Source organism: Amblyraja radiata, chromosome 2 (assembly GCF_010909765.2).
Source record: "Amblyraja radiata isolate CabotCenter1 chromosome 2, sAmbRad1.1.pri, whole genome shotgun sequence".
Lineage (NCBI taxonomy): Eukaryota > Metazoa > Chordata > Chondrichthyes > Rajiformes > Rajidae > Amblyraja > Amblyraja radiata.
The window spans coordinates 93,661,797-93,679,537 of record NC_045957.1 but is presented as its reverse complement, the minus strand read 5'-3'; the positions used below and the strand labels follow the sequence as shown (position 1 = coordinate 93,679,537).

The 17,741-nt window shown below is 45.2% G+C and overlaps 1 long non-coding RNA gene across 1 annotated transcript; it reads right to left on the bottom strand.

Moving 5' to 3' along the window:
* Positions 1-9,438: 9,438 nt before the first annotated feature.
* On the bottom strand, positions 9,439-16,367 carry LOC116984549. The gene is made up of 2 exons (XR_004415062.1): positions 16,329-16,367; positions 9,439-9,520 (listed from the first exon to the last, which is right to left on the bottom strand). It is a non-coding gene; the product is annotated as an uncharacterized LOC116984549 (long non-coding RNA).
* Between the last annotated feature and the right edge of the window lie 1,374 nt (positions 16,368-17,741).

Here is a 17,741-nt window from a genome sequence, read left to right as displayed (position 1 = left end):
GCTCCAGGTCCCGCAGTCTCCGCTCCGGGTCCCGCAGTCTCCGCTCCAGGCCGCCGCCCCAGCTCCGGGTCCCGCAGTCTCCACTCCGGGTCCCGCAGTCTCCGCTCCGGGTCCCGCAGTCTCCGCTCCAGGCCGCCGCCCCAGCTCCAGGTCCCGCAGTCTCTGGTCCAGGCTGCCGCCCCAGCTCCAGGCCGCCGCCCCAGCTCCGGGTCCCGCAGTCTCCGCTCTGGGTCCCGCAGTCTCCGCTCCGGGTCCCGCAGTCTCCGCTCCGGGCCGCTGCCCCAGCTCCGGGCCGCCGCCCCAGCTCCGGGTCCCGCAGTCGCCGCTCCTGGTCCAGCAGTCTCCGCACCGGGCCGCCGCCCCAGCTCCGGGCAGCCGCCCCAGCTCCAGGCCGCTGCCCCAGCTCCGGGTCCCGCAGTCTCCGCTCTGGGCCGCCGCCCCAGCTCCGGGCCGCCGCCCCAGCTCCAGGCCGCTGCCCCAGCTCCGGGTCCCGCAGTCTCCGCTCTGGGCCGCCGCCCCAGCTCCGGGCAGCCGCCCCAGCTCCAGGCCGCTGCCCCAGCTCCGGGTCCCGCAGTCTCCGCACCGGGCCGCCGCCCCAGCTCCGGGCAGCCGCCCCAGCTCCAGGCCGCTGCCCCAGCTCCGGGTCCCGCAGTCTCAGCTCCGAGCCCCGCTGCATCAGCTCCAGGCCGCCGCCGAAAGCCAGAACGCCGCACCAGCAAGTCGGGCCACCGCTGCCTTAACCCCGAAGACGGCCAGCCTCTTGTTGGTAAGTCCTGGCTGGCTCTGCCTCCGGAACCTCGGGGTCGGTCGCAGGTTGGAGGCCGCCAGCTCCGCCATTAGGCCTCAGCGCAGACGGAGGCAGAGAACGGGGATATGACACGAAAAAGTCGCATTCCCCCGAAGGAAGAGACAGAGAACATGTTTCACCCCCTCTAACACAACCCAACAAACTAAAACTTAACCAAAACAAGACAAAAAAAACAACAGAAAAAAGTAAAGACAGACGGACTGCAGGCGAGCCGCAGCTGTTAACAGCGCCGCCACTTCAGCAACTTGTCCCGGACAATAGACAATAGGTGCAGGAGTAGGCCATTCAGCCCTTCAAGCCAGCACCGCCATTCAATGTGATCATGGCTGATCATCCCCAATCAGTACCCCGTTCCTGCCTTCTCCTCATATCCCCTGACTCCGCTATCGTTAAGAGCCCTATCTAGCTTTCTAGGCATATCAAAACAATGACCAAGAAAGCACACCAACGCCTCTACTTCCATAGAAGGCTTCGGAAGTTCAGCATGTCCCCAACAACTCTCACCAACGTCTACAGATGCGCCGTAGACTGCATTTTATTGGGATGCATCGCAGCATGGTTTGAGAACATCTCCATCCAAGACTGCAAGAGAACTGTGAATGCAACCCAGACAATTACAACTTCCTTTCCATTGACTCCGTCTACATTTCACACTGTAAGGCCACCAGCATAAACAAGGACGTATCTCACCCTGATCACTCCCTCTTCTCCCCTCTCCCTCTCCAGGCAAGAAGTACAGAGGTGTGAAGGCGCATGTCTCCAAATTCAGCGGCAGTTTTTTCTCAGCTGCTATCAGGCAATTGAACCATCCTATCAACAATGAGAAAGCAGTCCTGAGCCATTGCCTACCTCATTGGAAGCCCTTGGACTATGTTTAATTGGATGTTATCTTGCACTAAACGTTATTCCCTTTATCATGCATCTGTACACTGTGGACAGCTCCATTGTAATCATGTATAGTCTTTCCACTGACTAGTTAGCACACAACAAATACTCTTCACTGTACCCTGGCCTGGTACACGTGACAATAAACTACACTAACTAACTAGTTCTTATTTTAGCTATCTCTGATTTCACCTTTTATTAACAATCAGTTCCAGCTAATGAGATGATTATAGATGTGACATTATGGTAATTTTGGACATTTTGTGTACTTGAGAGAGAACTGTAAAAATCCACCAATAATCCTCAATCATTTTATTACTCTGAGTAACGAAATGAGTGTGGCCATCCATATTAATGTTTGCATTTTTTCCGTACCAACTGAAAGCCCAATTTAACCCAATTATAAAACATCCATTGTTCTTTGATGCTTCATTATTTAGAAATCGCTTGCAGCATTTATATTTCCATTACTATATCAACAAGCAACTGCATTTATGTAGAATGTTACATTCAAAAAGGGATAATATAATCCAATTCTCACAAATTAAAAAAATCAAGAGCAAATCATGTAAAATAAGAAATAGAAGTCTAGCAGCATTCTCTAATTTGAATCTTTTGTAATTTAACCATGCTGATATCTTCTCTTCCATTTGCAAATATTAGCAGAAAAATGGCATCAGCAGAAAAGTGCAATTTTTCACTTTGTAATAAATTAAAGTAAGGGACTGCATTTTTACAGTTCTTTATGTGACACCATGTTGCACTGGGTACGCAACTCCTCTGCAACCTTCAAGGCAATTGCAAGATAATTGTTAGCTAAAACATTTGGAGAATGGTGTCAGTGGATCTTTTTCATCCTGTTGAGAAGGCAAGTTGTTCTCAGTTTAAAATGTCATCACAAAGATAGTATCTGAACAGTGCAGCTCCCCAACAGCACCACTCTGAAGTATAAGGCTGATTTACTCTACTGAGAATAAGGGGTAGGTCATTATTAGCCAGATGAGGAACATCTTCTTCACCCAAAGAGTTGTGAATCTGTGGAATTCTCTGCCACAGAAGGCAGTGGAGGTCAATTCACTGGATGTTTTCAAGGGAGAGTTAGACTTAGCTCTTAGGGCTAAAGGAATCCAGGGATATGGGGAAAATGTAGGAACGGGGTACTGATTGTAGATGATCAGCCCTGATCATATTGAATGGCGGTGCTGGCTTGAAGGGCCGAATGGCCTATACCTGCACCTATATTTCTATGTTTCTACTGGAGTTTAAGCTTAACAAGCTTCTGACGTTATTGGGGGAATGTAACCACTGATTTTCTGGATCTACAATTGAGCAATGGGTGAGCAAATCTACCCCACATTTGAGATTTTCTGCAATAACCTGAAGATTCTGGTCATTTACATACCTCAAAAGTTCCCCTGACATGTCTGTTAACTGGAAGTCCATGAATCTAGGCTAACTTGCCAGTGGTTATCCCGAGATACAAGAATTAATGACTAATCTTTGGGATCTTGGCATTGTTGGGCCCGGCCCAGGGAAATCTAGGGTGGTTTTACGGATACAATATTTTTCAATGTGTTAATTTATTATTTGTAAAAATGTTCAAGTTACAAAAAAAAGAAAGATGTGTAGTAAGGAACTGCAGATGCTGGTTTAAACTGAATATAGACACAAAAAGCTGGAGTAACTCAATGGGTCAGACAGCATCTCTGGAGAAAAGGAATGGGTGATGTTTCGGGTCGAGACCCTTCTTCTGACCGATGTCTTTAGTTCAGTTTAGAGATACAGTGGGAAAACAGGCTCCACACTGATCAACAATCACCTGTACACTAGTTCTATCCTACACACGAGAGACAACTTACAGAAACTATCTATCTATCTATCTATCTATCTATCTATCTATCTATCTATCTATCTATCTATCTATCTATCTATCTATCTTATCTATCTGAAACTCTGTTCTTGACCGGTTTTGGCCATCTGTGCTGCGATTTCCGAGAGACCGATGCCACCTACGGCCTTCATTTTTGGACACCTTGCTCAGAGCCCCCCTCCGCCGCATGCGTGCCGAGGATTTTTCCCGTCGATTAAAAATGACAGAGGTATTAATGTTTTTACAAAATTCCCCATTCTCTCTGTTGCCCCCGCTGGCGGCAGAGGGGGAGGACTATAAAACCAGGAAGTGGTGTGCCTCAATCAGTGTCTGCAAGCTGGAGGAAGGCAGAGGGTCACGTTTCTCTGAGCTGTGAATAACACTGAACACATGTCTACTCAAATGTAAGTGCCCTTAATGGTTCTAAAATGCTTGCAGAATGTGTCTATTGGTTCTAAAGCTTGCAAAAAATGTCTATTGGTTCTAAAGCTTGCAAAAAAATGTCTCTATTGGTTCTAAAGCTTGCAAAAAAAATGTCTCTATTGGTTCTAAAGCTTGCAAAAAAATGTGTCTATTGGATCTAAAGCTTGCAAAAAGTGTCTCTATTGGTTCTAAAGCATGCAAAAAGTGTCTTTATTGCTTCTAAAGCTTGCAAAAAGTGTCTCTATTGCTTCTAAAGCTTGCAAAAAATGTCTATTGCTTCTAAAGCTTGCAAAAAATGTCTATTGATTCTAAATCTTGCAAAAAAATGTCTATTGCTTCTAAAGCTTGCAAAAAATGTCTATTGCTTCTAAAGCTTGCAAAAAATGTCTTGCTTCTAAAGCTTGCAAAAAATGTCTATTGGTTCTAAAATGGTTCATACTAGCGCTCCAGAAAGCGCCCCTCCCCCCCTCTCCCTTCCCCCTGGTTGGCTTGGGTGTGTCTTGAAATTGAAAGGCACTACTTACTGCAAATGGTGGCATGAAGTTGAAAGGCACTATTACTGCAAATGGTGGCTTGGGTGTGGCTTGAAGTTGAAAGTCACCACTTACTGCAAATGGTGGCATGAAGTTGAAAGGCACTACTTACTGCAAATGGTGGATTGGTTGCTTTGGCTTGAAGTTGAAAGGCACTACTTATTGCAAATGGTGGCTTGGTTGCTTTGGCTTGAAGTTGAAAGGCACTACTTACTGCAAATGGTGGCTTGGGTGCATTGGCTTGAAGTTGAAAGACACCGCTTACTGCAAATGGTGGCATGAAGTTGAAAGGCACTACTTACTGCAAATGGTGGATTGGTTGCTTTGGCTTGCAGTTGAAAGGCACTACTTACTGCAAATGGGGGATTGGTTGCTTTGGCTTGAAGTTGAAAGGCACTAACTGCAAATGGGGAGCGTGGGTGCATTGGCTTGAAGTTGAAAGGCACTATTATTGCAAATGGTGGCTTGGTTGCTTTGGCTTGAAGTTGAAAGGCACTACTTACTGCAAATGGTGGCTTGGGTGTGGCTTGGGTGTGGCTTGAAGTTGAAAGACACCACTTACTGCAAATGGTGGCATGAAGTTGAAATGCACTACTTACTGCAAATGGTGGATTGGTTGCTTTGGCTTGAAGTTGAAAGGCACTACTTCCTGCAAATGGGGGGCGTGGATGTGGCTTGAAGTTGAAAGGCACTACTTACTGCAAATGGGGGGCGTGGGTGCATTGGCTTGAAGTCGAAAGGCATTACTTATTGCAAATGGTGGCTTGGAAGCTTTGGTTTGAAGTTGAAAGGCACTATTACTGCAAATGGTGGCTTGGTTGCTTTGGCTTGAAGTTGAAAGGCACTATTACAGCAAATGGTGGCTTGGTTGATTTGGCTTGAAGTTGAAAGGCACTACTTACTGCAAATGGTGGCTTGGGAGCTTTGACTTGAAGTTGAAAGGCACTACATCCTGCAAATGGTGGCTTGGCTGCTTTGGCTTGAAGTTGAAAGGCACTATTACTGCAAATGGTGGCTTGGTTGCTTTGGCTTGAAGTTGAAAGGCACTACTTACTGCAAATGGTGGCTTGGGTGTGGCTCGGGTGTGGCTTGAAGTTGAAAGACACCACTTACTGCAAATGGTGGCATGAAGTTGAAAGGCACTACTTACTGCAAATGGTGGCTTGGTTGCTTTGGCTTGAAGTTGAAAGGCACTACTTACTGCAAATGGTGGCTTGGGAGCTTTTTCTTGAAGTTGAAAGGCACTACTTCCTGCAAATGGTAGCTTGGTTGCTTTGGCTTGAAGTTGAAAGGCACTATTACTGCAAATGGTGGCTTGGTTCTTCTGCTTCTTCTTCTTGTAGGATTCCGGCAGTGTAGACGCTGCTAAGCGTATTACTGCCCTCCACAGGTCAAAGTTTGAACTAAATCCTTACATACAGTCCTGTAACTTGCAGGAATTGAAGAACAGCCCTGGATATCAGTTGATGTTTCTCACTGTGTCCAAACAAAGATGAAACAGAAAAAGCCTCAACTCCAAGTCCTGTCAGTCTAACAAACAATACTTCTCTTTCTACCCTGTACTTTTTACATTCTAGGAAAACATGCTTAACTGTCTCATTACTCCCACATTCACACAAGCCAGAAACATGTTTCCCTACAATGCACAAATAGTAATTTAACCCACAGTGTCCCAACCTCAATCTACACAGTTTAACTGAGTCCCTACGGGACAAAGATGTACAGAAACATATTTTCCTAACTTCAGATTGTATAGAAAAGTAGTGTCTACCCCTGACTTCCATTTCCAATCCTCTCTGCCATTCTTTTGTTAAGCCCTCTTTAATTATTTCTCTCAGTTCCACTCTCCCCAATAATACATGGATATCTATTTCTCTTCTTAAACTCTCCTTTGCTATGAGGTCCACCTGCTCATTCCCCCTCACCCCAGCATGCCCGGGAACCCAGCAAAAAGTGATGTTACACGCAAACCCAATTCTAGAAAACACACTCATGATTTCATTTAGAATGTCAGGACGAGCTTTAGATTTCCCTACTCTTAAAGTTTCAAGAGCAGCTGCAGAATCAGAACAGATAATGACTTCACTAAAACTGGCTTCCTCAATCCACCATAGAGCCCATTGAATTGCCATTAATTCAGTCGTGAGAACAGAGCTTCCATCAGAAATGCGCCGGCCAATCTTCAACCCAAGCTGCTCCACATACACTCCAAACCCAGATCTCCCACTAACTGGATCTTTAGATCCATCTGTAAAAACAATCAAAGTGCTCTCACTGATTGAATTAAGATATTCCACTATTCTTGGAGTCACCTCGTGGTGGCTTGGTTGCTTTGGCTTGAAGTTAAAAGGCACTACCTACTGCAAATGGTGGCTTGGGTGTGGCTTGAAGTTGAAAGACACCACTTACTGCAAATGGTGGCTTGGTTGCTTTGGCTTGAAGTTAAAAGGCACTACCTACTGCAAATGGTGGCTTGGGAGCTTTGAAGTTGAAAGGCACTACTTACTGCAAATGATGGCTTGGGTGTGGCTTGGGTGTGGCTTGAAGTTGAAAGACACCACTTACTGCAAATGGTGGCATGAAGTTGAAAGGCACTACTTACTGCAAATGGAGGCTTGGGAGCTTTGGCTTGAAGTTAAAAGGCACTACTGCAAATGCACTTCCTTCCTGTTTGCACTGTATATTGATTTTAGATAAAACGTTACCACTTACGGCTGTGATTTTTGGCCATCTTACTCAGTCCCCCATCCACTGAGCAGGTGCAGAGAATTCTTCCCATCAATGAAAAATAAAAGTGTTATTAGTTTTTTTTTAAATGTTGATAATCTCTCTCCTGTCAATCACTCAATGAAAGCCACACCTTTTCCGGTGGGGGGGAGGGGTTATAAAACCCGGAAATGTGGGTGTGGCTCAGTCTCTGCAAGATGGAGGAGGGAGAGGTCACGACTCGCTGTCTTTAGTGGCTTTGCACCCTACTTCAAATGGTATGAAACTGCACTTGAATTTGGTGGCCTTGCACCCTGCTAGAAGTGGTAAGAAACTGCACTTGAATTTGGTGGCCTTATACCCTGCTTGAAATAGAATTTCAAGGATTAGCCGTGAATCAACTACCAGCCCACCAGCCATGAGTGAGTTGCCAGCACAACAGGCTTGATTGACTGAGACGCCAGCCCAAGAATCCATTTGGCGCACAATTTGCATACTAGCCCTCTGGAAACCAGTCCCTTCAGCCCACAACACCCATACTAGCGCTCCAGAAAGCCCCCCCCCCCCCCCAACTGGCCACCAATATTAGAATTGGTGGAGAGGTGGAATATTGCGTTGGATGACCAGCCCTCCTGTGATGGCCCACTTAGTCTAGTTTAACCTACAATCCTACACATCTTTGGAACGTGAGAGGAAACTGGAGCACCCGGAGAAAACCCACGTGGTCACAGGGAGAACATACAAACTCCACACAGATAGCACCTGTATTCAGAATTGATTCCGGGCCTCTGGCACTGTAAGGCAGCAACTCTACCGCTAAGCCACTGTGCCACCCATGATATGAGTCATATCATGAGAGAATTAAGAATGTCTTCCCCTCCCATTAGGTATGAAAAGGCATAGCAATATGTGAATGATCATACAGGAAGGTTAAATCTACCAGTGTTGGGCGTGGTGGGAAACATGGTAGAGAATATGAGTGAAGGTTAGATGGTGCATTACCATTGCCACCAAAAACACTGCTCATTGACTTATTTTTTTTGTGAGATCTTTCTGTGCATTGATTGACTGCTCTGTTTGCCAAATGGAAAGTCATTCTTTTCCATACCAATTAATGATGTGAAGTGCTCTGAGATGTTTTAATACAGAGAGGCACGATGTAATACATCTTCCATTTTTTTATCTGACAGGCCATTACTCATTAATAATAATATTGCACTAGTCTAAAATTTGCCGTATGATTTATATGTTTAATTTTACCTCCTGGGTTCAGTTTACAAAATTGCTATTATAGACAAGCCATTGTTTCAGATCATAACCTCTGTTATCTAGGAATGAATAAAAGTCAAATGTAAACATAAATAGACACGGTTATTCACATGAAAATACCCCAGCTGCATTTAGTTCCATAGATCGGCTTAATAAAGTGCTTGAGAAATTGGCATGGATATGAGATTCCTCTCACGTTGCGTCTATTTGAATAAAATGGATGTTTCTCCGACTGTTTATATGTTTTTACACGCTTCCTTTGAAAAATGGTGCAAAGTATTTACAGAGTGATTAAAAAAAGCTCCTTTATCAATGGGAGTTTAAACCCAATACGGCAGGAGGTTTTTATGAACTTCCAACAACTCAGTAACCAGATACAAATACTGTATATCATTAGATGCCAACCTAGAAGGCAAGACTGGACTTCTGACTCACTTCAGAGTGATGGCCTGCACTGAGGGTTTGAACATTAACATCCTTGTTTAGAAATCAAAGATTTCTTATTGACTAAAGACATAGTCCAATCTTCCCAGTATGTTAAATGTACCTTTTGTTTAAAAACTTTTTCTAATTGTAGTGTTGGCATCAACTTTTTCCACATTAGTTTCACCCAGGTCCAAAGCTCATTTGCTCTTCGTTTACTGCTGTAGGCACTTGCCTCAGCACAAAGGGAAGTTTAATGTACCACAAAGGTGACCGGGTCAGTCCATGCATCTGTGTTTTACCACTACCAACTGGGACATAAGATTTTAATCTAAAATCCCTGACATAAAGAATCGATATCAGTGACATTCAAAAGACATGTCATGTGGACCCACTTAAGAGAGAAACATAGAAGCTCCTGCATAGGTGCAGGAGTAGGTCATTCGGCCCTTTGAGCCAGTACCGCCATTCAATATGATCACGGCTGATCATCTAAAATCAGTACCCCGTTCCTGCCTTTTCCCCATTTCCCTTGATTCATTGAGCCCAAAAAGCTAAATCGAACTCCTGCTTGAAAACATCCAGTGAATTGGCCTCCATTGCCTACCTTTGTTGTACATTAAACTTCCCTTAGTACTGAGGCAAGTGCCTCCAGCAATAAAATAATTAATTAAAGCCATTTGAATTATCCAATGGTTTCATTGAACATAACTGGCAGCCTGAGCAGAGAAATCACCAAGGAAGTGGACATTGGGCCAGAGGAGCCTTGGAGAATTAAACAGCATTTTTTTTCAATTTACTTTTCATCCACAAGAACCAGGAATTATCTTCTGGCAATCACAAGGAGATCCATCCTCGTCAGAAGCTTCCATGATTTTACCTCCACTAGAAGACATTGCTCTTTTCCAACTACTTTCAAGTACTAAGGATCTTTCAATTTCCCTCTTGAATGCCTAATATCCCATCTACTGACCAACATCCCTTCCCATCGACTTCATGCAGTTGTTTAACCAGGTATATGCAGTGAAAGCCTTGGTGTTTGCCATTTACTTCAGTTCTTAGACACAAGATTGGTGCCGCAAAATTAAAGTGGTGTCGGCCAGTTCACTGCCCTATGAGCATTTGTGGATTAATTGGCCTCTGTAAAATTGCCTCTAATGTGTTGGGAGTGGATGAGACTGTGGGATAACATAAAACTAATATGAATCGGTGATCGATATTCAGCATGGATTGGGTGGGCCGAATGGCCTGTTTCCATGCTGTATCTCTAAACTAATGTAAAATAAGAGTCAGAGCTTGAGCACAGCGATGAAAAGTACAGAATTTAACAAAATGGATGACATCAATATTGCTCAAAATAAAATTAACAAAATCCATAGAGCTGGAAAAATTGTGGCAATATTCACTCACTACTTGTCTTAAAAATTCTATATTTAGGTTCAGAACATGAATTAACAAAAGTGATTTTGAAGTTTAGCCTGAGGAAGGAGAAGGAAGCATTTAACATAGTGAAGTAATTAAAAAGAAGCTTCATGATGGTAGCAACAGACATTAATTGGAATGTTAAAGAGGCTGTGTCAAACTAATAGTGCTGGAGGTCATAGATTAAACAAACTGAATTATTGGTGATGATAACCTGAAATGAAAGTGTAAAATCCTTTTTAATATCTTTGTTGGTGGTAAGTGGTCATCATTGAAACTTGTTTAAAAGCAATAATGTCCTCAAATCAATCGGCTTAATTTATGACAGGTTTTAGATAAAATGCCAAACAAAACGCTAGCTTTATCATTGAAATCTTCCATTCCACCAAGGCCCTTCACAAATATGTTACGTTATGTCTTCAAATGCCTTGAATGTGAAATGGTGATAACTCAGCCACATGATACAGTATATTCCCAAGGATAAGGATCACTCTTAGCCCAGTTCATATTTTAACTCCTGTTCAATTTGTTGAAAAGTAGAAAAGCACTTTGATAGAACAGATGCTTACGTACCACACAAGAAGGACACGCACTGTCATGATCATAGTTTATAAGAAAATAAACAAACTGCTCAGGTTTAATTGTGGAATAAACATGATTGTCACACAAGAATCAATAATCAGAAACAAGCTGTAAAACATAAAACTGAGCATTACCTTTAAAGAGCAACACAACATTCAGATAAATTAAATAACAAAAATGCTGGAAGAACTCAGCGGGTTAGGCAGAATCTGTGGAGGGAATGAACAGAGGCATTTTGGGTCAGGAAGCTTCCTGAGACTGATTTGCCTGAACCGCTGAGTTCCTCCAGCACCTTGTCTTTTGCCTGAATTGTGGAGAATGTATAAAAGATAAAAACCTCAGTTTCACCACTCTCCACATTTTATCAGAGCCTTCTTACTGCCTCTACGAGCCATTTGCTTATTCAAACCTGCTTCAACGGGCCTTGAATGCATCATCAGATTGCCTGGATAGAGTGGACATGAATCATGAATGCGGAAAGGATGTTTCCACTAGATTGAGAGTCTAGGACCAGAAGGCACAGCCTCAAAATAAAAGGACGCACTTTTAGAATGGAGATGAAGAGGACTTTCTTTAGCCAGAGGGTGGTGAATCTGTGAAATTCATTACCACAGATGGCTGTGGGGGCCTTGGATATTTTTTAAGTGGAGATTGTCAGATTCTTGCTTATTAAGGTTGTCAAAGGTTATGGGGAGAAGTCAGGAGAATGAGGTTGAGAAGGAAAGATAGATCAGACATGATTGAGTGGCAGAGTGGATCAATGGGCTGAATGGTAGAACTCAGCATAAATTGGAAATCTCAAACTGAAACAGAAAATGGTGATGTAAAGCATCAGATCGAAAAGATGCTTGAAGAAGGGTTTCTGAAGAAGATGTCTGAAGAAGGGTTTCGGCCCGAAACGTCGCCTATTTCCTTCGCTCCATAGATGCTGCTGCACCCGCTGAGTTTCCCCAGCAATTTTGTGTAGATCGAAAAGATAGTCTGTTTGGAGAGAGTTTAGATGGGGTGTCTCATATTTTTACTTTTTCCCTGAACAGTTGGTGACTGAGCTGCTATGTATTTGCATCTTTGTTTAGTTTTTTTTCTCCCCAGATTAGGAATGTTTCCTTTCGGTTTTAAATTATTACTAGCAACAGAACCAAGCACAATGAGCGAGTTTGGTATTCTGACTCTGCATGCCCAGGTCATAGGTCTGTGAAGATAAACATTGGAGGGTGTGGATCTGCTATGTGTTATCATTGGTCATACTGCCCATCCAGCCGAGCCATCGCAGCACCCTGCACGCACCTCCGCCGACGGCTGGTTCTCGGCCCCGCCGGCGCCAGGGAGGTTGGCGGGTGGGGTGCTGCGGCGGCTCGGCTGTACGGGCAGCATCCTCGGAGAAAAGGAATAGATTCCTCAGGATAAGAAGCAGGGCCAGGTTGGAGTCTTACCCCCCCCCCCCAGCACCAGCCGCGGGCTACCGCTCCTGGGTCGGCGGGGGTGGGCGGTCCAGCGACAGCTCAGCAGTGTCCATGGCGCCGGGATCACGGGCTTGACCCAGGCTTCGGATGAGGTGTGGGTCTGTGCGCACTCTCCCCTGTCTCCCACTGCCATCTGCCCCCCTCTCTCTCTCGCTGTTACACCCGCTCTCCCGCTACCTGGCACCCCCATTCCTCAGATTAAATATATTTTTTCACATTAATCATGAATAAAGATAAGAATTTACATACAGTTTATGCAGCCAGCGCTCTGTTCGCTTTTCCTACATAGCCAGTGACCTTTGACAAATCCCATGATTCCTTGCATTTTTCGGAATACCGAACTCACTTATACTCCAACAAGTCGACGTGACGCGAACACCAGCAGTCATATTTTGGTGCCCACCAAAGCAGTTATTGTTGGCCATTTATTGATCAGATCCTCAAAAAGGATATTAAAAGCCAGGGATCCAACCTACTTTAAACAGGCTCAGTGATATACAAATTCAGCTGAATCTGCAACAAAATGAGAACAAAATCTCCTTCAGAAATTGGGAACACTAGAGACAATACATACATTATTTACACATTTTGCTTGAGGATGCTTCATCTGGTGCACATGTTTTGCAACTTGAAAAACCAGTCATGAGGCAGATAAGTCTTCTAAAATAAAAGCAGAACACACTGCAAGAATCAACCACCATCTAATAACTGAAGGTTTGGACTGAGATCTTGCATCCAAAACAGGGAGTGGGAAAGGAGCTGCATGTTTAAAAAAAAAGTTGTGCTGTTCGGAGTTGTGCTGAGAGAAATGCAAAACTAGCATGAAAGTAAACAAAAGAAGTTCGGAATGCCACAGAAAAATGATGCAATGCCAATGGTTGATTTCAGCGGAAGGCCGTTATCCCAGAAGCTCAGGTTTCAGTGTAGTTGGGTGACTCCCATGAGGTAAACAGAAGTTGCTATATGAATAAACTGGTGAATCATAATGCCAGAATTATGTTCGCATTAACATTATGTTAATGCTAATTATGCAGGGCGGCACAGTGATGCAGCTGATAGAGTTGCTGCCTCATGGCATCAGATACCGCAGTTCGACCTTATCATGAGTGCTGTTTGTCTGTGTGGAATTTTCTGTGTCACATGGGTTTGCTCCGGGTGCTCAGGCTTCCTCCAACATCCCTAAGACATGCGGGTTTATAGGTCAATTGGCTGCTGTAAATTTCCCCTCATGTGTTGGGAGTGGATGAGAAAGTGAGATAACACAGAACTAGTGTGAATGGGTGATCAATCGTTGGCATGGTATAGGTGGGCCGAATGGCCTGTTTCCATGCTGTATCTCTAAGCTATAAACTAAAACATAACAATTATGGCCTGGATCTTTCTGAGTGGGCTCTGTTTGCTGGTCCAGATCTGAGTCTTTCAAGAAGTCTGATCTTGCACTGTACCGGTTGACCAAGTATGATGTCTGCATGGATATCGGGGTGACCAAGAGAGACTTCCAAAGCAAGCTGGAGGTTGAATGCTAGGTGACAGTGACAGGACCTGAATCACAAGCTCGAAGCTGAAATTTAGGGTGAGTTCTGGAAAAGGTGCATCTCCACCTGAAGACCTTAATGCCTTTAATGGCCATTTTGTAGAAGGAAGTAAAGCTCCACCTGGGTGCATCTCCACAGAGAAACATAGAAACATAGAAAATAGGCGCAGGAGGAGGCCATTCGGCCCTTCGAGCCAGCACCGCCATTCATTGTGATCGTGGCTGATCGTCCCCAATCAATAACCCGTACTTGCCTTCTCCGCATATTCCTTGATGCCACTAGCCCCTAGAGCTCTATCTAACTCTCTCTTAAATCCATCCACTGCCCTCTGTGGCAGGGAATTCCACAAATTCACAACTCTCTGGGTGAAAAAGTTTTTTCTCATGTACAAATGATGTGGTAAGTAAATTTCTTGGTGCTATATGCTTTTTAAATACCGTATTTCCCGGCAATTAAGACGCTATTTTTTACCCAAAAATAAGGCACGAAAATTTCCATGTGTCTTGGAAGTCGAAGTTGGAAGGTTGTTAGCCAAGAAAGATAGACTTGGCTCTATCTTCCCTTCACCTCTTGGCTCTGTCGCAAACAACTCAGTGCCAGAAGTCAGATCTGTTTTCACGAGGCTAAACTCTCGGACATTATGTGCCAATCAGTGAGCCAGTCTTTGCCAATGTCTTCAGCTTCTCACTTCAATCATCTTCTGCTCCGTCTGCTTCAAGGGAACACCAAGTTTTAAATCTCTCCCTGCACGGGAGACCCGACCTTTTCTTTGTCGGGTCTCCGTTGTCGTTGGGGCTGCAACGAGGAGCGGCCTCCAACAGGAAGACCGGGGGCTGTGGTGCCGACTACTCACCTCACCGTCGCGGAGCTGGCCGATTCCTGAGCGGGTGGAGCGGTGGTGGACGCTGCTGCGGCCCGACCTCCGGAGCTTCGGTGGCTGCAACTGCGGGTCTGGCGGACGGCGGCACCGGGAGCCCGCGGGTCCCTGGAGGGAGACCGCTTTTCGGGGCTTCCGCAACGGCGACTTCTCCCGCCCGAGTTGCGGGGTTGAAGAGCTCCTGGAGCGGGGCCTTACAGCACCGCCCCGCGCGGCTTGGAATGGCCGCGGGACTGCGAGCGCACGCCGGGGGCTCTAACATCTAGAACCCGGTGCACGACCTTGCATCACCCGGCGTGGCTTTAATGGCCGCGGGACAATTCGCCATCGCCCGCCGGGGGCTTTGACTTTGACTCTGACATCGGGGGGGAGAGTGTAGTGGAGAGATAAGTTTTTTTGGCCTTCCATCACAGCAATGTGATGGATGTTTATGTAAATTATGTTGTGTCTTGGGTCTATTTGTTTGTAATGTATGGCTGCAGAAACGACATTTCGTTTGGACCTCAAGGGGTCCAAATGACAATAAATTGAATTGTATTGTATTGTAAGAAAAATAAAATGACCTGTCTCAATGATTACAGCCCAGTAGCTCCAACGTTGACCATAAGGAAGTCCTTTGGAAGTTTGGTAATAGACCGTATTTGTTCCAGTCCACAATAATCTTGACCCTTTGCAATTTGCGTACAGAAAAAACGGATATATGGAAGATGCCATCTTGCACTACGTTCACTCCTCGATCACCTTGACAACAATAACACCTGTGTCAGAATGCTATTCATTGATTACGGCTCAGCCTTCAATACCATTATGCAGAAGATCCTATTTTTAACAGACCACTTTATAATGGATTTTGGTTACAGTGGACCGACCAACCGATGGCCTCCCGCACCACCCCCCACCTGTGCCATCTCGCCGCCACTTGTCGCACCAGCTGCCCCGTCCCACCCCAGGCTCATGCCGCCTCCACAGCCGCTTGCAGTGCTGGCTGCCCCGTGCCACCCCCAGCTCGCGCTGCTTCCAGGCGGGATATTCTGCTACCACTGCAGACCCACACATCTTCCTCGGCCGCTTCCAGGCCATGCCTGCTCCCACTAATGCCACATCTACCGCCGACCCTCACCTGCACTATGGCTGCCCGTGGGCTGCAACCTTTGACTCCATCGATCCTCATCTCACCCGATCCACCAGCAGGCTGGGGACATCAACACACCTGCATTCTAGAACCAGTTCCGGACCGAGTGTCTGAAGAAGGTGTCACGACCCGAAACATCTATCGATGTTCTCCAGAGATGCTGCTCGATCTGCAGAGTTACTCTAGCACTTTGTGTCATAGAAACATAGAAACATAGAAAATAGGTGCAGGAGTAGGCCATTCGGCCCTTCGAGCCTGCACCGCCATTCAATATGATCATGGCTGATCATCCAACTCAGTATCCTGTAACTGCCTTCTCTCCATGCCCCCTGATCCCTTTAGCCACAAGGGCCACATCTAACTCCCTCTTAAATATAGCCAATGAACTAGCCTCAACTACCTTCTGTGGCAGAGAATTCCAGAGATTCACCACTCTCTGTATGAAACATGTTTTCCTCATCTCGGTCCTAAAAGATTTCCCCCTTATCCTTAAACTGTGACCCCTTGTTCTGGACTTCCCCAACATCGGGAACAATCCTCCTGCATCTAGCCTGTCCAACCCCTTAAGAATTTTGTACGTTTCTATAAGATCCCCCTTCAATCTTCTAAATTCTAGCGAGTACAAGCCGAGTCTATCCAGTCTTTCTTCATGTGAAAGTCCTGACATCCCTGGAATCAGTCTGGTGAACCTTCTCTGTACTCCCTCTATGGTAAGAATGTCTGCTCAGATTCGGAGACCAAAACTGTACGCAATACTCCAACTGCAATAGAACCTCCCTGCTCCTATAATCAAATCCTTTGCTTGTCCTTTTGTGTATCAACCAACAACGGCAGTTGTTTGTTCCTACTACTTACACAATGATAATACCGAACTTGGACACCATTCCCCCCACTATGGTCCATTATAATGAGGGTTTACTGCATTGTATAAGCTCATCCTTAAACTTCTGGACCTTGGTTCTGGGTTCTCCATCTGCAACTGATATCTGAGCTTGTGGACTAACAGAGCTTAGTCAGTTAGAATTGGTCAGAATATATTTCCTCCAACCTGACCCTGAAGGAATGTCCGGATTATCTGCTCCCTGGACATCCATGACTGTGGGCAAGGACAACGCCATCCTGATCTTTAAATTTTCTGAAGTTAAATTTGCTGAAATTTTCTGAATTTACTGGTGTCCACTGTATAAACAACAATGATGCGATGAAGTACAGATGAAGAAAAGAGATGAAGAACCTAATGTCATGATGTCTGGACAATAACTTAGCCCTTAACATCACCAAGAAAAAAAAGATGTTAGGTTGTTGACCTAAAGAAGCACGTTGGTCAACATAACTTCATCAACAGAGTTGATGTGGAGATGGACAACAGCTTCAAGTTCCAAGACATCCATAACCGCAATCACCAACCTGGTCCCTTTGTATTGATGTGGTGATCTAGAAAGCACATCAGCATATTTATTTTCTTTGATTCCAAGAAGTTTCAACACATGTTATAGAAAGTATTCTGACGGATGGCAACTGTTCTGCCTTTGACTGACTGAACCTGCAGAGAGCCATGAACATGCCTCATTATTTTCTTCCATTCAGTCTACCATCACTGAGTAGTGCATCAGGATGGCTAAACGTATCGTCAAGAAGGCCTGCCAACCTGGCCTTTCCCTTTTCTCTCTTCTATCTCCTGAGAGAAGATACAGAAAGCTAGGATGTCCAGACATAAAAACAGCTCTTCCCCACTGCTATCCGACTCTGGAACCAATCATCTTCACGTTCATTCCGAGGTCTGCGGCCACGCACTCTTACTTGTAATTCTAAA